The sequence below is a fragment of the Hirundo rustica genome, chromosome 17 (genome assembly GCF_015227805.2).
Source record: "Hirundo rustica isolate bHirRus1 chromosome 17, bHirRus1.pri.v3, whole genome shotgun sequence".
In the NCBI taxonomy this organism is placed as follows: domain Eukaryota; kingdom Metazoa; phylum Chordata; class Aves; order Passeriformes; family Hirundinidae; genus Hirundo; species Hirundo rustica.
Genome location: NC_053466.1, coordinates 8,276,747 through 8,297,390, shown reverse-complemented (window position 1 = coordinate 8,297,390; position 20,644 = coordinate 8,276,747). Strand labels below are relative to the sequence as shown.

At 42.9% G+C, this 20,644-nt stretch overlaps 1 protein-coding gene across 8 annotated transcripts in view; it reads right to left on the bottom strand.

Moving 5' to 3' along the window:
* The window catches only part of HIC2 (HIC ZBTB transcriptional repressor 2), a 70,349-nt gene that overhangs the window by 18,620 nt on the left and 31,085 nt on the right, over window positions 1-20,644 (bottom strand). For 2 of the 8 annotated variants that reach the window (XM_040081250.2, XM_040081255.2), the window contains exon 2: window positions 11,986-12,055. The exons of the other annotated variants lie outside the window; for them this stretch is intronic. The gene's annotated coding sequence lies outside the window, so the exon portion shown is untranslated. The remainder of the gene's footprint in view (window positions 1-11,985; window positions 12,056-20,644) is intronic. 8 annotated transcript variants of the gene reach the window in all.

The window sequence follows — 20,644 nt, the reverse complement described above, 5'->3', positions numbered from 1 at the left end:
GGAAAACTATTTGAGGGTTTGTATGCTGATGCTCAGTTTGACCAGATCCAGCTGCAGTCCTCTTTCAGATTAGGATTTAAAAGACATGTATTTATACCCCCTTGTCATAAGGGTCAACGACCCCATGGGCCAAGTGAGGCTGGAGCTGAGGGGTCTCCTTTTCCAGGATCTTTTGCCCTGCCAACAGCCTTTAACTTCTGAGGAGAGTCTCTTGTGCACACAGGGACTGGTTATTCCAGACCACCACACTCAGAGTGCAAAGCTCTTAGAGAAGAGAATTACCACCTTCGCCCCAAAATACCTGACTGCCCAAACTAACCAGGTCCTAGAGCACAACCCTCCTCCTTATTTCCACCAGCCATTACTTTAGTTCTGCAAACAGTTGACATACTGGATGTTTACCTGAAAATCTTATTTAAAATAAAGTTGGGAGGGAGAGACCGCCTAGTTGCTACTATTTCCACACAACAATCGATCAAATGTAGGAAAAGCCTTGGCCCCGATCCTGGAAGCTCTCCCAAACTAACAAGCACTTAACACCTTACCAAGAGCAGGAATTCATGGAAAGAAGGACCATGAGACTAAGGCAAACTAGGAGATTAACATCAAAAAAAGGCACATCAAATTTGAGAGAAAAATTCCATTCTACTTGAAAGACATGACAGACAGATGGAATCGAGTCATGTGACAGACTCTGCAATTTCTTTTTCCTTCATCTCAATACATCCCCTTTTCAACAGCAAAAAAAAAAAAAAAAATCTTCTGCCAAACAAGTGTCAGATAAACTTAAAAAAAGAGATAAAAATCTAAGCAATTTAATTCTTTATGCTATGCAACCATGAGATTTAGTTTGTATTTACTTGCTTCTTATGGAGAGTAACTGTTTCACAGTAATTTTTGGGATGGGTGCAGAATATTTTTGTTCAAAATTTATAAGATGGTATGACTTTTATGTGATTAACTGCTCTAAATTGCAAGACGGAGGCCCTATAATAAAAATACTGGTAAACACAACACAAAATCTGAATTATCTAAAGGACCGAAAAACCCAGCCCCACACATAGATGACATTCTCCGAATTCTCTGCCCTTTCTTAGGAGCAGTTACACCCAAACCATCACTCAGAGCAGAGGCTGTTCCCTCCTGCAAACACCAGCCTGACCTTTGAAACAGCCCGGCGCTAACAGGCTACAGGACTTCCGAAGAGTAGGGAATTATAAAATAATCCACAACCGGGGAGAAAGAAGGAAGCAAAGCCCTCCTGAGCATAAAATGAGAGTCTTTCCTGCTCCACCAAAACCTTCCATTTCCAAGGCATGCAATAGGCAGCCCGTGCCTAGAACAGGTGTGTCTCCTTAAATACCTCCCATGTCACACTTGTGTCTCATGGGTACGGTCCTGCGGGATTATATTAGTACCAGCGCATACCAGCTGCAGCTACCCCCGCCGGTGTCCTGTGACTCCTCGCACGGGGGGAGCCACACGGGGCAGGCACGGCCCCTTTGCCACATGATCCCGGAGACAGACAGACAGACAGCGACCCTGCCACCGCGCCTTCCGAGCGCTTGTGCTCCAGGGGCGACCCAGCGCAGGGACAAACGAGAGACCTCCGGAGCAGGAAGGGGACACCGCCGGGAGACTGAGCGCAGGAACCAAGTATCCTTTTCTTTCCCTCCTCTGTGCTTAGTACCAGCAAATTCTCAACCAATTTGTGCCAAATAAACACGCTGAAGACCTCCTTTAAATAATAAAAGATGCACGGCTAACAGAGCAAAGTCCACTCAGCCATTCCCAAGCAGAAAATGCTGACGGGGCACGATGCAGGTATGGCTAAAGCAGGATGAAGGAAGAACAAAGGAGAGCGAGCCTCATACATCTTCAAGTCAGTGCAGAAAGACACCCCTTGGCAATTTCAACCTAATTCATCACTAACCTTGGAGCATGCTAGCTGCTGGTCTGAGCAGCTGAAAGAGATAGTAAGAAATTTTTTATGGCAGCGAACACATTAGTGGCATTTTTTGTGTCGTGAGTGGCAGGGATGATACAAAGGGAAAGGCTACTTGGTTTTAGCTATAGCTCTGCATCACAATTCAAAGGAATTCTTCAGCATGAAGAACTGCCCTGATGCCACCCGTCGTGAAAGGGATCTTGTAGTACTGATCAGGGGGCCAGAGCACGGACAGATGTGAGTGAGAAGCTGCTGAGCAGCACACATGGGCTAAGAGGTGGAGCCCTGTAGGATCTCCTTCTCAGTCCTCCTCAGCAGCACAAGCGCCTTCGTTTTCCAGAGAGCAATTCTTGCAACAGCTTTTAGGAGAGAGATTACGTGAGTAAAAATTATTGGACAAATCTTGATGAAAAGCCTAATTTACAAGGAATCTACCACATGCATAAATTATTACACTGTTTAATTAATTCCAATTTCCAGATTTCAGTACGCATCAGGTTTATCTGCTCATCCCTACAGTAACTGGCTCCAGGCATCACAATCAGCTGTTGGGGATGAAGGCATTGCCAAAGCTAAATGTTCTTCTCAGGTTCTTTTTCAGTCCACCCCTGCTTTATAACCCCTCAAGGACTGGGTGAAACAGCAGGTTCAATCAACCCAGTTCATCAGTCCAGTGCAAATTGGAAGCAAAGGGAAATTCTCATGTACTTTATATCCCATTCATCTCTTATCTCACTGGCCATTTCAGTTCAAATAAATCTAGAATCAGGACATTGATACTTCATTCTCAAACACATGAGCAGGACCTCAAAGACCCCCAAATCCATCTACCCCTACAAATACCTTCTTACTACCAGCATTTTTCAGTTTCAAGAGGCCTCAAGTCCATAACAATAAAAATCAGCATTAACTGCCAGGTGAATTCTTACTACCTAGCCCAACTATTTATTATGGTGGGTCCTTCACTACCAGGCAAACATCAGTTGCAAATGCCACCCCATGTTCTCAGACACGAAGACTTCAAATGCTGAACAGCCTCCCATAACCAAAACCTAGCATCTTTATGTTTTCTTTATTCTTTGCTGGCCACAGTGTTAGGGACTTCCTGGCCAGACAGCAGCCAGCCTGGTAACAGCTCTGAACTCCACACATTTGTCAGGAAATCTTAGAATTTCTTAGACTTCTCAAGCAGCTTGAAACCAAGTTAACAGAGCAGGTCTGTGTCCCCAAACAGACAAACAGATCCTAGTTGTATTTCATAACTGTGCCACATAGAAAATGTGCACTTCCAGGAACCTTGAGACTTGGTGACACACCTAATGCAGAAACAATTATTTAAGAAGCCATTTTTTAAATCCCCACATTTAGTACAGGAGTGCAGTCATTCACTTCATTTTTCCACAAACAAAAAATTTTTTAGACTATGGGAAAACCTGGCCTTCTTATGAGGAACCCCTCTGCATACCCAGGGCTGTGTGTTCCCATAGGGAAATCTGAATTTCTAGGTAAGAGCAAAACAAAACAGCTCCTTAAAGTGGGAGTAGCTGAGAACAGAGCTGTCCACGCGCCTCTGTACAGGCCTCCATCCAAATGCTCAACTCCCACTCCTGTCAGTACTTGCAAGCCTTTAATCCAACTGAGGTTCTTCACCAACCTCCAGCTATTTCATGACGTGCCTGTCTTGGGGCATAAAATCCTAGAGAGTGTCCCCATAAATCAAGCATTTGTTATATAATTGTAAAGACTTTAAAGGGGAAAATGGAAAAAATCCTACTATCATTAAGAAGAAAATTAATGATCTAGCACACAGCAGTGATTAGCCAGATAGCAATTTTTTTTTTAATTGAGCAACCAGACTCGTAATTAAGGTGGTTCTTTAAAAAATAATATATAAATAAACTATTGGAAAGTTTTACACAACTTTAACCAGTGGAATTTCAGAGTTCAAATAAATTACAAGCTATTTCACTGTTGGGCTGTCTGTCTCCAAGGCCATAATTAATTTTCAAATTTGCAGTGCCAAACCCATGACCAGGAGTAAAATAGGAAAAACCTCTTTAGGGCTCTCTTGCAGTGTATCAAGAATACAGAATACAGGAAAATAGGAGGCCAGGTACACTTATCTTCAGCCTCACATACTTTGAGAAGTATTTAAAACACAAGAAACTCAAAATTCACTTTCCCCCATTTGTGGGGAGGGTAATGGAGATGAGAGAGAAGAAGGGGAGGAGAAAAAAAGATCAGCTGTTCCACTAGAGACTTCATATATGAACACACAGAGGGAGTTTCCTTTATCTGTGCATCAAACCATTGCAAAGACAGGAAAAGCCAGGGCAATGCCATGCCAGCAGCTAAATGTGCTTTCACTTAATTTCTTATTTATTCAGAGAGCGCTCAGTGGTAGAAGAGGCTGGATTTAAATAAAAGTAATTGAAAGCTACCAATTTTAATCTTGTTTTACATTTACACTCTAGGTCATGAAAGATGATCAGTGGCTGGTAACTACTAAGCCATATTGATTTGCAACCAAATATAATCTGCTCTCAATTTGATCTTAGTGCAGCTCTGGTTCGCAGAAAATATCTCCAGCTGAAACATTTATTCCATTTCACAGGTATTCATCCAGCTGACATTTTTCTTCTTTTTATAATTTTAATAAACAGCCAATGACTTTTATTAGACAATTTCTCATTTGAATCATAATGCCTGAAAATTCAAAAAGTCATGATCCATTTTTAACCTCATTTTTGTATCTACCATACTAAGCATTAAAGTCCAAATGTTTAACATTTACAACAAACTCTCTTATAGAGAAAAGTAAGCTGTAGCTGATGATTTAAAGCTGAATTCACATTGCCTTGCCCTTCAAAATCTAGAGCTACCAGATGCTGGCCTCCCACTGGATCTAGTTCCTGTTTATCAGCTTAGCAAAGGAGAATGAGCATCATGAATTTCTTAAGCTTTCTCTGTTTTTTCGACTGAAATATTTTACTGATTAAATAAATTTAAAAGAAAAAAAAAATCTGCAAAAATGGCCCGAAGGTCTCCTGGCAAAGGCAGCTTCATCAGTCAGAACAAACTCTTGCTCCTCATGTACAGGGACAGACTTTCTGCAATTGAGCATTCTGTCTTCCCTTAAACCTTTGGCAGAACACAAGCAGTGCCTAAATAAAAAGAGCTCTAAGCTCATTAAGATCTATGAAAATTGCTTAAGGCAGCTATTGTAATTTCAAGTTTCTCTTCCTTGTTATTAAAAAGATTGTTCAATTCAGTAGCTTTTCATTGTTACATCTACGGTGCATTTGACTTTTGACGGTGCAATATCCCACAAAATGCCATCAAAGACTAAAACCAACAAAAGCAAGAGGTGACGCATCCATTTCCTACCGTAACATTCTGCTTCAGTTTTCTTGGCATATGTACTGAGAGGCTGTGATTGCATCTGGCCACATTTTGCTTAGCAATTTATATTAGAGAAAAATCTTATTTTCGAGAAAAATTTAATACACATGCCAAAATAACAAGATAAAGCTTCATTTGCTATCAGGAAAATGGCAGAGAAACAGATCTTCACCTGATCAAACACAATGTTATGTGCAAAGTGCAGAAGAAACAGGAGCAGGAAGGTTTTCATGGAACTCTCCCATGCTGCTTTCAAATTCATGTTTGCCTTTGTAATCCATGATATTTCTCAAACCATTTCTGCGCTAAGTTCCTTATTTGTTTATTCCTTCCCAAGATAGCGCTTCCATTTTTAAAATCCAGACTTTAATTGCTTGCACAGACCCGTCAAGCTTAGGAAACCTGACATGAAGTCTTTCCTTTTGCTAGCTGTATGGTGGAGGATGCTGTTCAAGCTCACCCATGGCCCCATGTTAATCATCCTGAGGTGATAAAGCAGAAGTATTGCTGTGTTGGACATGGTGCCCTGGTCCTACATCACGCTGGACACCTGCCATCCATGCAGCTTGGATGCTGAGACAATCTCCCTGGATAATTCCCCACTATTGCTGGTTTCTAGTTGTGGCTAGATAGCAGATGCACAGAAAGTTCCATTCTTACAGATTTTTGACAAAAGAAAGCCTGGATGCGCTGAAGGAATAAATCCAATAAACCTTCTTTGCTCCTTGCTATAAACAGCAATTTTGCTGGTGTGGAAGGAGAAGCAACCAGGAGGAATAAAACTGCACGTTCCTTCTTTAAAGGAAAGATGACTCGTTACTTGGAAATACTCTAGTAAGAACACTATTTCCCTTCCCTAATGAAGTTCCGTGTCCAGTATTGAAGGAGAGTAATCTTTCAGTAGCATTTTAGCCACCTGAAAGGGCAACTTAAAAAATAACACAGGTTTGTGATGTTTAAACAAGCTTTTCCACCAATTACCTAATAGCATCCAGAGGCTTCAAGTAAGAAACAGGACCCTTTATAGCAAGCAATTTATAGTAGCAATACAGAGACTGAGGCAGAGGATTTGAAGGGAAGGAAAATGCTGGGGGCAAGGAGAGGGGGGAGGTAAAAACCACAAGTAAGATTACTAAGTATATCCAAAAATCTAAAAACTGCAATAAAAGCCAATGCCCTGCACCAAAGCCCTCTAGAAACATAAAAAGTCATTTCTTCCTTGATCACTGCATGAGATCAGAGCCAGAGATCCAGCAATCCTCTCTGGAGAGCTCCTGCCCTTCACCACCCCTCTGGCAGCCTTGTGCCCTGGAGCACTCCTGTGTGGCAGGTGATGACAGCGCACAGGTACAAACTCATCTGCCCGGCCCAGGACTGCCTGGCACGTGAACTCACAAGGACACCGTGAGCTGGAAGAGAAATCTCCCAAGAGAAGAAAGCAACTCCTATTTGCCTAGAAAAGCCTCCTCCGGAGAGCAGAGCCGTGCTGGAAGGCAGCGAGTGAGGCCTGGCTGCGGGCGCTGTCCTCCTCGGGGCAGGGCAATGCCACGCTGCACAGAGCTCGCTGCTCCCAGGTTCACGTGGAAGCATTCCAAGCTACTCAGCTTCTGACAGCTCTCCAACTGCTCTTCCACGCGGTATTGCTTTACATTACATTGCTTTCCCTGCCAGGAGGCACTGCTGTATTACAGTACAGTCGTCTGGCAAAACGTAAAACTGATTTTTCCACCTCCCAAATATCAACCGACTGTTGCTGCTGCAGTCACGGCTACACGCCCTCCTCTGTGTTACACTTTCCTGCTTTTGTGCATCTACAAGGGATTTCAGTATCTTCTCTTCAGCCTCCTCCCTCCCTGTCGTGCTCCCCAGTCCTTTCTGTGGAGGGCAGCCACCCTCAGCTTCCAACCCAAGGTGCCACTGCTACTCGAGTTAAAAATGTTAAAATCAAATCATTAGGTGAATGATCAGTGACTGTAGCACCGAGAGGAGAAAGTGCAAAAAGTAACTTGAAACACTGGAGTCACAATTCGTTAACAAGCTCAGCTTCCTGTTAACTCAGAATTTTAAAAAAGATGCCGGCTACAGAGGCATTTTATAACACATATATATTTTTAGGCATTTGACTCCTAACTCTCTTAATTTCAGTGTGCTTTACGTTACCTGTGGGCTGTAAGGCAAAACTAGTTCCCTGCACTGCAGGGTAGTTGGTTTCCTTTCTAGTTTTGAACTGTAAAAATAGCCATGTTTGAAGAGCAAAAGTATATCTTTCTCTTTTCTTCAGCAGTAGCCAGAATAGGGCCAAAAAAAAAAAAAAAAAAAGTGAGGGATTGCAGAGAGGGAAGAAAGCAATGACATAGAATACAGGCAGTCTTTTCCTTCTTACACCCTGTGCAATTGTTAAAGATCTCCTCATCCAGAGGTTGCATCCAGGCCATCACTTTTAATAAGAACTTATCTGTCCTTCATCGATTTTTCAATCTGTTTAGACTTCTGCTATCCATAACACCCTGTGGCAATGAGTTTCACGTGGTAACTGCTGCTTGACAGAGTGCCTCCTCTTCGCCTGCTTTGAATCAATTTAGCAAACACAGGAGCTGTGAAGGCTCACTCCCTACTCCCCTTCCCATTCATGACAATACAACACATCTGCAATTTCTGTAATAAGTCATCTCTTCTCTATGGCAAAGAGAAATCACAGGGAATGACTTTTCTCTGGACCTTCCCTGTGCGATTAGAACTGCACTGTGCCTAAAGACACCAGCACACCACAGATTTACCCAGCAGCACACTGAGGGTTTCTGGTTGGTTTACCAGCGTGGGTAAACATCCAGAGTTTGTTGTTTCTTCAGGGAGTACAGCATTTCCTCCCAGCTGCCCATTCGTCTTTCTGCAAGAACTTTCTGGGGACTCACTTCAGAGTACTCTTAAGTAGCCTGCTGAGGTAATAGGTGACATTTTTCTTCTCCCAACAACGGCTGCCTCAGTTCTCTCAATTTTTTTCCTCAATTCAAGTCAGTCAAAATCTCAGCTTTCAAATCTCTGCCATTTTTCAAAGTCTTCCCAAAAGCACAGCAGTTTGCAGTCACCCAAAGCTCATGGCTACTTTCTTTCACCTGTATATCCAGCAAGAAAGTCCACAAAGCAGAGAAGCAGAAAGGATGTGGTTCTCCCAGCAAGCACCTGGGAGGATCATTGCATTAAAATCTCTACTGACAACCAAGGAAGCTTTCTCAGTCTTGTCCCAGCCAATATCCCAGTCTTAAGAATTTCCCAGGAGGCCCCACATAACAGTGACTGTCCTGAAGGATCAGCCAGACTTGGCAGTGTGATGCACAAATCACTACCCTGCCTCATGAGCCCCTGCTAATCCCAAAAGATGTGCTTCACCAAACAGAACTGCTCCATATAATTGCTTGGCTTATCTCCCCTCTCTTTGCTGAGCTACCATGGTTCCTAAAGGCCTTAAAATTAATGACAGATATGCTTGCAGGTTAAAACCCCTCTACCTGTGCAGTGTTGTGTGCATCACTTGTTCACACAGCGCTGCCATTCACCATCCTCAGCTGTGGTTTCTCTGTGCTTCTTATAAGCAGCTCAAGTGCTGCTGAATTAGCAAACACTGGGAGGAAACATCAGAGCAGTTTGTTTGACCACAATTTCAGAATTTCTGGCAGGCAGTTGTAACATATCAGGAGAAAAATAACAAAACCCAAAGTTATAAACTGACATACTGAATCTCAGCATACATGACCAGAAAACCGAGCAAGTAATTTGAGCAAACACATACTCTTATGAACTCAGAGTTAACAAAAGTAGCTCAAGACAGATTAACAAAATAATAGCACAGACACATTTTATTTCCATAGTGACAAACCTCTGAATTTGAATGAGTTAACTACAGAAATAACAACCTTTGTACATTGACAAAAATCTACAACTACCCACGAGCATGAGACAGTGCAAAAAAGCTGGGGGAATAAAGTAATTCTGTTCAGCATATTGAAACATTCCTTTTGGATATCTCATTTACTGAATATTTTGCACACAGTGCCTGCAAAAATACACTGGGTGTGTTAAGATCTGTGAAGAAGAATCCCTTTCCTTCAGTTTCCTAAGGAAACTATCTGGAATAGAACATTCCTTTTACTCAATAGGATGAGAAACTGCACCAAATCCCTTGTTGGAGCTCTGACATAAAGGCAGTTGAGAAAGTCAGCCAGAGACCTGCCCACATCCATCACCATGACTTTCCAAGACTGGAATGAGAAAAAGTTGTGTTTAAATTTTGCACTCAGCTTCAAATATCAGTTACCTTTATTTTCTTTTTTGAAATATACAGACACACATTTATACACACATGTACAACTCCCTTCTGATATTTCTTCTGAAATCCCCACTCTGACACTTCTCAAGGTGCTGAATCTAATAGATAATTCCCCAGTTAATTTACCCCCTATATTATAAAATGCTGCCACCCCATGAGGGATCAGAACCAGCCAGGAGCTTGAACACAGAGAACACAACAGCCTCCTGACAATAAGCAGAAGAGCTGTCACTGTAAAGCAGTTTGCAAAGAGTGCCTTAGACACTACAAGAAAGTGGCATTCTGTTCAGAGCTACACCACGCAGGGAAAAAAGGTTTGAGGCACTTGAGTCACAGCGCTTTGCTGTTCTCCAGAAAGGAGTGCACAAACGGGTGAGGAAGCAGGTCCTATCTCCTGCCTTACACATGGACATCTGTCAAGACTTTGAGCTACAAAACATCAGCATGTGCTGGTTGTTCACCTCTCCTTTCTTTGGTAACCAACTGAGAAGCTGCATTCTTCTTAGCATGAAAATATCCAGCTCCAGTTGAACTTGTTTCAGAGAAGACCTGACTGAGAAGAACAAGGGAATGAGGATGCCCTTGAGATAAATGTTCATAACTCTCCCAGCAGGAATTGACAACTGATAATATTATCACAGAAAATGCATTTAAGCTCAGTTCTGTTAATAAGGTCCTCTCCTAGTTGAAACTAAAGGATCCCTGTTCACCTGGTATCTTCCACATTTATCCTGCCATTGCTCTAGAAGCAGAACTACTACTAGTGAGGAAAAGTCACCCATAGCAAGGGAATGGACTCTACTTCTAAGCCTCCGAAAAGGGACAATGGATGAATTGACTTTGCAATTTGAGAAGATACTTCTTATCATCTAGAATATTTGCATGAAACAGCTTCTGCAGCTCTTGGTTTAATGAATAAAGGAATCAAATCTTTCAATACATGTTGTAAATAACCACAAAGATTTGCCATCTGAAACAGGTATACATGGCTCTCTCTCCATATCCCCCATTTACAAATAAAGATTCCTCAAGTGATCAGCTGGGACAGCTGAAGTGAGCAGAGCTCAATATGTAGCCAAATTGAATCATCAAGGAAAAATTTGGACAACAAAACGTTCAAAGTCTTGGAGACAGTTTGCAGTGGCTTCACTATGTTCAGTTTTCCTTAAACAAATGTTTTTCTAGCAGGCTGGTAATTTTCCTATTGTATCAAATTCCTTGATACCTACTTGAGAGAAAAGTTAGTTGATCCATGAACATTTGCATGGCTTATTTAAATTGTGAAAAAAATTCAGTAGCAGAATCCTCACATCCATCCCTTGTCAGAGAGCCCAGAGCTGCCCAGCAAGCCCTGGGGAGAGCTGCAGCCCAGGATCTATCCAGGCTTAGGCAGAAAGTAGTATCCAAGGTACCTATCATGGTAACATCTAAATGCAAGTATCAGAGCACTTTACAGACAAAAAGGGCTTTCCCCCAGGCTGTTTAAAATTTGCATGTTCCTGTGTAGCACTGAAGATAGCAGCAATGGTGATTCATTAAGATAATTATTTAAGTAGGAGGCTTAAGAAAGTCGGGGTGGATTAACATCCAGAGGGCTGCAGTTGGAGCTTCTCCACTCCAGGCTACCACCTTCCCTTTTAAAGGAAGGGATAAATTCCAAAAGTCCAAAAGAGAACCACGAATTAACAGCAGCTACATCACAACTACAATGTGCCGAAGCACAAGAGCACTATCTCTGCTCCAGCCCATCCTCCTTGGCAAGGACAAGCACAAAATTTTATGCTGCAGGCAAGTTTTCATGGCATTTTAAATTATTGGCGATTATAAATTACTGGATTTCCCTTTCCTTGATTAGTTTGTTAGTGTAGTTTCTCCTCAAAAGAAAGGGATTGTGTGAATTTCTTTTAAACCAATTTTCTATCCACCTTAAGAACAATACAGATTTTCTTCCAACCAATTGTCTTTTCCCATTATTGAATAATCAGATGGGTTTGATAAATTGATTGCTCCCACATAATGATGTAAATATACACATTGGGAAAAAGCACTCAAGTCCTTTCCACACCCCAACTTTTAATCAAATTGTGATCAGTTACGGGTTGAGACACGCATTCTGTCCGTAACGCCAGGCTAATGCTCACACAGTAACAGCTCAGACTTCATCCCTGCTAAGACAGAGGCCTTTGTACCACGATTTTCATATTTACTTTCGGTTGCCTTTTAGAGAGATGTACAGGCAGCCGGTCTGGCTGTTCTGCTGCTCGCTGGGAATGGCTGCAGTGGGGCAGCCCGGGGTGCATTGCCCACTCACCGCTAGCTGTGCTTGCTCTGAACGTCTTCTAGGCACTCTATCCCATGCTGATTCAGAACAGAATAGCTTCCTGGAATGCAATTACAGAGACAGTGAGGGCTCATCTTTAAAAGGGTTTATTCCAGAACAGCTATTCCTTATTAACTACTCCAAACTGCCTCTTCATTAGGATGATGAAGTTAACTGAGAACAGCTCTTCCGTTCAATTTGTAGCTCACCTTGCTCTCAATCAATGGCCCTGTTTAGATGAGCCCTTGGTACAGCGTCACACCCCCATGACAGCGGCTTCACCAACAGAACCAGGCTGACAGTTACAATGAAAGCAGAGCGGCTGCTTGGGCACATCTCAGCTGAGTTTGAGGGCAGATAATAGGATATGGAAATATGTTAAAAAAATAGTTGTTTCAATCACAGATCTGATCAGTACTGCCTGTGACACTTTGTACTTCACAAGTCTTAGGATCTGCTTTGTTCAAGCTTGGTTTATTCTGTAGATACCTGGAGACCTTAAGAGCAGGGAAATTTTGAGTTCTGAAACTTCTTTGTTTATTAAGTTCTTAGCTTGCAAGATTTCTCATCCAAAAGGGCTGAGAAAGTACCTGGCACATCTTCGATGCTTATTGAATACATTAAATAAATCAAATGTTTTATGATAAAATTCCACTCCCCCACACCAAACAGATGTAAGTTCAAGTCAAGGAGGCTTGAAAAGTTGCACTAAAATTGATTTTGCTCCAGTTTTCCCCAAAGGAAAAAATTTGAGTGTGGGTTGAGACAAAAACATGGAAAATTTAAGCTATCATGAACAACTGAAAAGAGAAATGGAGAAAAAGACAGGCCAAAACTGAACTTCACATTCAGCATGCATAATTTATATTCTCTGCAGTCTTCTACACGAGAGGCATTCCTGGACTCACACGTAAAGTGGGAGTCTTTTTTCTTGGGCTCACCATACTTCTAGAGAAAAATGCAAGATACCTTAATGCTGGTGTCTCCTGCCTACTCAGGGGAAATCACAAACCACAGAGATCCTGAGAGGAGAAAAGAGATAATTGGACCAACACAGCTGAGGATGTCGGTACCAAAAGGATCCTGCGTCAAAAAACGGGTGATCCAGTCTGCCATAACTTGATCACAGTGCCAATCTTCCAGCCTCCTTTTGCATACAGGCAATTTTAGTACATCTATGTAATATCTCATAAGCAGCTTTTATGGGTTCTTTTCCCCATGGGAGAGAAAGTTAGAGAGAGATGATAGAAAGAGGTAAGGGCAAATACAAATATATGCAAATCAAACCGGGGGGGGGAAAAAAAAGGAAAAGAAACTGAAACCACTTCCAGTCTCTCCCTCCAATAAATTCCACACTCTCATAGTCTCTGGCACCACTTCATAGTAACCCCAAAAGATGTTCACCTGCTCCCACAGCACTGAGGAACAAACAGTGAAACATGAACAAAGAAGCTCCCACCTAGGATGACCAATGGAATCCCCTGGGAGCACATTGCGAAGGGAAAACCTTATCATGAGAGCAGAAGAAAAACAAACACACACATGCACACACACAGCTCCACTGCTGTGCACCGTTAGCATCCTCCCCACTTTCTGTACACAACCAGTATCAGGAGATTTCTATTCAGGCCAAAAGCTCATGCTGGCAGGAGAGGAAAGTACTTTGGAGAAGAGAGGGGAAGGGGAGAAAAAGCCTACAGTTTCTTGGCTTGTGATCAGCAGGCTGGATGCATTCTGTGGAACTAGGCCAAAGCATTGGTTATTATATTCAAGAGAACATCTGAATCCCAGCTCAAGGGAGCCGAGTTTGCGGCTCTCATTTATGCTGTATATCAATTGAATATCAAACCGCATTTTCCGCCTTCTGAATAATAAAGCTTAATAGTTTGAGACTCCCATATGGTCTATTGTTAAAATATTTCCAAACACTGGCTGCTGTTTTATTTCTGAAGGAAAGATTTCTCTTTCCTCTTCAAGCTTTTCTTGTTTAAAAGATGCTTGTAGCAAAAGCTAAATATATTAATCTTTTAAATATTTCCAGAGTTTGAACTAGGTCTAAAAAATGAGGGTATAAGGAAAAGAAAATACATTTTGAAACTAGCTTTTTTCTTTTTAATGCCACATGCAAATGTTTGTTCCAGGCAGAAGCAGCTGGTGCCACCAGGCTCTGCTGTTCAGAACAGGGGGTGCAGAAGCTTTCAGAAGCCATGAGTTGCTCTAACAAAGGAGGGACCACACAGACTCAAGCCATTCACAAAAGGACCCAGGCCGATTATTTGACTATTACTTACAAGGAAGCTCAGCCAGTAACGTGGGCAATAAATACTGGAGAAACCTGTTCTGTGCATAACCCAGGTTTGTCTTTTCACAAGTCCTGCTCTCTAATTAGCTTCTCATTCCTCGAGGGCACTGCTGATGGATGGAGTGTATCAATTCGGTATATTTATTTTTTAAAGTCAAGAAACCTGCTAAATAATAGAAACATCAGCATAATAAACACTCTGTAGTGTTAGGAACAGTAACTAGCACTCCTTCCCAGTCCCACCAGAGAAGAGTATTCCTGTGCTTTGTGTTTGGCAGAAAAGGACTCAGTGGCAGAGAGCGTAACTCACAGGGGCTGCAGTGCCCTGCTCAGAGCTGGGATAACTCAGAAGTGCTCAGCTTTTGACCCTGCACTCACCCCCTGTTCCATTTGCACAGAAGGAGCCAACTGCTCTGTGAGCAGAAGTGAAACCCTGCAGCACTGCCTGGTCCAGCTGCACTTGAGCCAGCTCCTGACCTGTTCAAGGAGCTCCTCCTGAGCTCTGGGACAGGAGTTCTCAGTGTGGCACCTTCCCACTCATCTGCTGGACTCTCAGCCAAGCACAGGGTGCTGAGCCAGGCACAGCCAGCAGTGTAAGAAATAGCACAAGAACAGAGCTGTTCTACAGCCCAGGGAGCCAAGCAGAAACTTCTGCTCTCTCCTCTTTATCTTTTGTTCTAGCCCGCATTGCTGTTTCTCATTCCTGTCTCCTGCTCCCCTCCATGGCCTGCTCTGCTCCAGTATACAGGGCTTCAGAGTCAGCTGTCCCAACCCTGAAACTGGTTGCTCTTACTCACCAGCTGCCTCCTCCCCAGAAAGGAAGAAATTCCAGTATTTCAACATTTGCTCTCATCCCAATTCGGGCAGAAAAACTGAAATTAGAGACTATGTAGAACGGAAGTTCACAAGTTTAAAAAAGAAAGAAACAAACAAAAAAAGGAAACCTGTTCATGAACACCAGTGCATTTTATGTAATTTGAAATGGAATATTTTACATTACTGAAACCAAGGTTAGCTCATTTTGGTTTGGTGACCTGACCTGAGAAATTCTGTTCTGAGTCAGTACAGTGTTGAGCTTCTTTTCTTCCCACAGTGTTGCACTGCCTCAGTCACTGCAGCTTGGCAGCCTGGTAAGCCTGGCCCCACTCCTGGGTGAGATTCTGTGCTGGAAGGCAGTTCCCAAAGCACACACTGAGGTCTCCTGTGGCACAGCACGGCCCCTGGGACACCTGTACTGCCATATGGGAAGGTCAGGGCTCCTGGAGTCCAGCAGAATAGGTACCTCAGTCAACAGCTCTCTGAGCAGTCAGGGATGACCTGGAATCCAATGCAATGCTTTGAACCAATCCCAAGTGAAGCCTTTTAGATCAGTTAAAGAAAAGCAAAGCAAAGAGGTATTCCCATTCAGGGAGCATAGACAGGTCAATGTAACATTTCTGGGAAAAGCTAGTTTATTAATCTTACAGGTGATCAGAAATCGAGCATTGGTCTTCTCTATGAGAAAAGCAATGTTTCCATTTTAAAGAAACTACACTGTTCCCTATAAAAGCCACTACAAAGAAAATTCAGATCAGTCTACTATTGACCACAGCAGCATTCTTACAAACTGGCTTAAAAATAATACCATGAACAAATCTCACTCCAGCAGAAATTTCCTCAGCAGAGAACTTAAATTACAGCAATATCAGCACCCTTCTGCCTCCTGCACAGCTCCTGGCATGACCTAAGGACTGCAGGATTTAGCTCATCAGCCGAGTTTAACAACTAGTTTAGAGTCTGACAAGTATTGAACCAGGGGGTTTGCAACAGATGTCTGAACTGTCGATACCTTGCTGCTTCAAACCAAGGCACAGGCACAGCTTTTATCAGAGTTGGGTAGAAACAACTGCTGGGGGAGCTGCTGAAGGCTCTGAGTCCTCCCCAACATTAGGGGTATCACCAACTCATGCTCAGCAACCAGTTCTTAAAACAAGTGGAGAGGACTCAGAGGGAAGATTAGTATGCACTCAGAGAAAGCTATTTTAGTAGTTTTCCTGTAGACTCTATAATGCAGCTGTTGCAGTGTGTGTTCTTCCCCCAGGTCTGTGTATCTGAGAGAAGGCAGTGTGTGTATGGATGGATTTGATTTACTCTTGAAAAAAAAAGGAAAAGGAGAGATACTTAGCCTGTAGTTTCAGTCTTGGAAACTGCAATAAACCTCTCTTTTTAAACCCCATAACCTTGTGACTGTTTTATAGTTATAAGGAATCATAACCAGAGAAAGATTTAGCCTAACAGTGATCTGCCCTCAAAGACATTAATCTGTCACATCTAATAGACGGGGAGTAAGGAGACAAACCTTTTCCTCTAACAAATTCAAACAGATGGTGTATGGCTTTGGTGGGAACTCACTGTAAGTTGCCCCTGTAACAAGGGTAAATTTGGCAATGCTGCACACCCAAAGATGCTATTTACGAGTCAGTGTGAGAAATAACTCTGCATGATTTCCTTGTGTTTTAAAACCTGAATTCTCTACGACCATATCTCACCGCTTTTGTGGTTGACACATTCAACCAGCTTTCCACCCACTTTTTCACCCCCTTTTTGCCAGCAAGATTGAGTCTCTCTTGTTTGCAATTTTTAACTCTTTTCAAAGTAATTTTTTACTTTTGCGAGATCAGCAGAAGATAATAAAGTGCATCATGCCAACATGTTACAGCACAGTCTTCTACCAGTATTTCAAATATAATTTTCTTTGTCTGGGCTTATAGTAGATTCTTTCTTACCCTACAAAGCACACCAAAGTCTTCAGTTTAGTTTCTCTTTCTTTCTTCTTCTTCATATCCTCTATAGAAAATAAAAGTATCATATTCTCTCCTTCTCTCTTTTCCCCCCAACCTCACCCTCCAATTTCCCTTTTCTAGTTTAATCATACAACTTCTGTTCCCTGCTTCTCCAGATTCACAGCAAGAAGCATTACTTGATCACCTTGCTCTGGGTTCCTGCCTCTCCTCCCGAGGAGCAACAATTTACTCCTGGGACACTTTGCTCTGTGTTTCCTCTCTTGGAGGAGAGCCAAGGCTTACTCAATTCCCTCTTCCTCAGGTCTGCCACTCAGCCCACTAACCCATCCCCATTTTCCACCCACACTGAACAAGACATAAGGTTTCCAAACTTGTCTGGAGAGCTTAGTCCCAAATTCAGCTCGCTGTCCTATAAGAGATCAGAGATGAAACCAATACCAATGCTTAAGAGTTCTCATGATATCTCAAAGCAGGTGATGACCATTATTGTCAGATTCCTAGCATGCAACAAGGCTGATAGGGAGCACTGAAAGATACAGGCTAGCAAGAGACCGAATTCACTTGCAGTGGCAGTCCAGGGGAGTATTCTGAATTCAAAGGAACAGTAAACTTAGACACTGGTTTTCCAGACTGGTCAGGGGAGGATTGGTATTAGAGGACCTGAGGGTAATCCCCAGATTACCCTTCCCCACACTCACAGGGAGCAAATGTCACTTTGCATAGTGAAGCATGCCAGCTCAGGAGCATGCTCTATGTTTCATGTTAATGAGTATTAGTGTGGAACCCAACTTCCTTCCCCTCCCTAATTTTTATATAATTAAGGATCAGAACAAGCATTTTGTTTCAGTCTACAGTAGTGACAGACAACAGCACTACAGAATAACAGCAAAGGCAGAAAATGAAGAAAAAAAAAAATGCAGGTGCTAGAAACTTACTGCTCTGGCCACTGCATGAAATGAAGGCTTGAGTGCACATTTTTGCCTGATTGCATAGCTGTCTCTGCTGCCCATCTAATCTGCTTAGAAAACTGGTTTTGAAGGATATGGTTCAGACATACCACTCACATGGGGAGGGGGGAATGATGAGGGGAGAAAAAAAAAAAAAGTGCTGCAGCTGCAAAAGATAAAATAGAGACAACTAATTTTCTCAGAGCTTGCAACACAACCTCTCCCCCTCCTCCACATGCAGTCACTGCACTGGCAGGATAAGCTGGAGATTCTCCAGCGTAAGCAAAGAAGGCACAATAAGGTGAGCGGGCCCTTCTCCACCCCGCTCCCCACAGGCCTTGGGGGTACCACAGAAAGCGGAGGCTGAGAGCCCCGCTCGCAGGGAGGGGGACATTCCTCTGCTCGCTCCCTTCCACTGCAGCCCCATTTCTCAGAGGGGACGTGAGAAACGCACAGTGCTGGATGTTATGCTGAGACAATAATGAGCGTAAGAGAGCTGCAGACTCCTGCTGTACCAATTGGTGGCTGGGCTCTGAACTCTCATTGTGTGATCCGATTTCTCCTGTCATTCAAGCCATTTTGCAAACTCCAAGCATACGTTCGTTTAAGCCATGTGTCCTGAAATCTAAACAGCTGAAGGGGACAGGGAGAGAGGGGTAGGCAGAGAGGAGAGCCACTGGATTTCTGGTGACAGTGTCTAAAATACACATTTGCACAAGGAAGTCTCGCTTTAGATCGTCACTTAGCAAAACAACTACAGCTGCTGACAGGCAAGAGGTACAGTTTCAAGTGACCATCAGACATAAAATAGGCCAAATAAATTACTGCAGTCTAAAGGGAGTGGGTGTGTGTGCTCTCACAAATGTAACAGAGATAACAAATGGATTACCACTGGGTGACCCAATGTCAAGATTAGCAGCCCCAGTTCTCATTTCAGTTACACCATAGCAATGACATTACCCAAGATCTAGCAGAAGCGAAACTGAAATCAGAGTCCAACTCAGGATGTCAGGCAGGCAGCTGCTTTAGTTTTTTAATGCCTAGAATTTCAACCCGGTTTGCTTTGTTTCAAGAGCCTAAACTGCCTCTGGCAGAAGGGGCAGCCTTTGCCAGCTGCCACGTGATCTGCAAGGACATTTTCTAAATGGATTTGATTTTTTTTTTTTTGAGGTGGGGTTGGGGGAAGAGAAGTAGGGGTTGTTAGTGATAGAGGTATACATCATGAGAAGTATTTTGGCATGTTTTTGTCGCTTTCCTCAAAGGTATTTTGTCCCTTATTTCCATCCTGTGCCCATACATACAGCTACCCTCTCTTCTGCACTCTCCTACGCATACACCCGTGTTTTCTTTGAAAGAATCAAGAAGGCTCGTTCTGTCCTTTGATGAGACTTTGTGTGAGTGGTTACTCCATCACTGAAGTAAAATGCAAGGAATTTTTACAGATATAAAAATAATTTTAAGCTTTCCAAATATTAATTGCTTATGGAAATTAAACATCTGCTAACAGTAAACTCCCTAAACAAATAAGAAGACAGTTTCAGTCTGGGCTGAAATGCTTTCCCTTGCTAATTGCTAATACCATTTTCTCACCTTTTACAATTTGATTAGTTCTCCAATTATCCCAATATTTCAGTCCTTTCTCTTTCACAACAGAATGAAAAAGGTCCAATTCCCATCTCCAACTCAACTTTCAGAGTCCTGCAAAACCAAGTGAGAAACTGGCAATTACTACAAGCCACAAAAAGCCCTCGGGGCAGAGACTGACTACGTGGGTTGCAGAGTCCACCTGCACACCTTTTCTTACCACATCACCCACAGTCCCCTCCGAGTCTGCCGAGTTTTCACAAGTATTGTACTACAGACTACACCCGAGTGTGGGTGCTGGAAGTGCAAAGAGGAGCTGAAATGCTGATAACCCCTCGAATGCTTAGAATAGCAGATGCCAGGGGGAGAGAAGGGGGCCACCAGCTGAATTTGCATCATACAAGGAAATAAGTCAGTTGGGCAAAAGCCCCATATGGCTGCTTGGGAATGCAGAGCTGAAAGGGCTTTCACTGCTTGGAGAACTGCAGATCTCCAGCTTCTCATCTCATTCTCTGCAACTTGGTGCAGAAGCACACGGAAAAGATTTCAAAACTTCACACAGTACTTCTTACTATACAAGAAAAGCAGCTAGTCCTTTGCATGAATATGTTTTCTGCATTTAAGAATCAAAAAGCACTTAGCTACAGTACTTGCCCTCTATCTGCTTAAGAGACGAAAGGCCCAGCCTAGTTTGCTCGAGGTCAAATAGCAAGTTCGGCAGCAAGAGATGACAAGGGCTCAGGTACATCCAAATCCCATTCAACTGTTGTACCCATTAGACTGAAGAGATGTTAAACACCCTCATGGCGTCAAGAATGACTAATGTCCTCCCAGGTCAGCTTGTGATAGAGAACTGGGAACTCACACATCTCCTTCCTCTTGCCTCCCACTCCAGCATTGTTGCAAAGCCCACGTGATGAGATTTTCCTAATCAGCAATTAAATGGTTAATGCTTCCATTACGGCAGATGGAACAGGAGTTGCTGCAGGGAAGGTATGCAGAGAGAAGGAGGAGAAAAGAGACAGCAAGGAGGA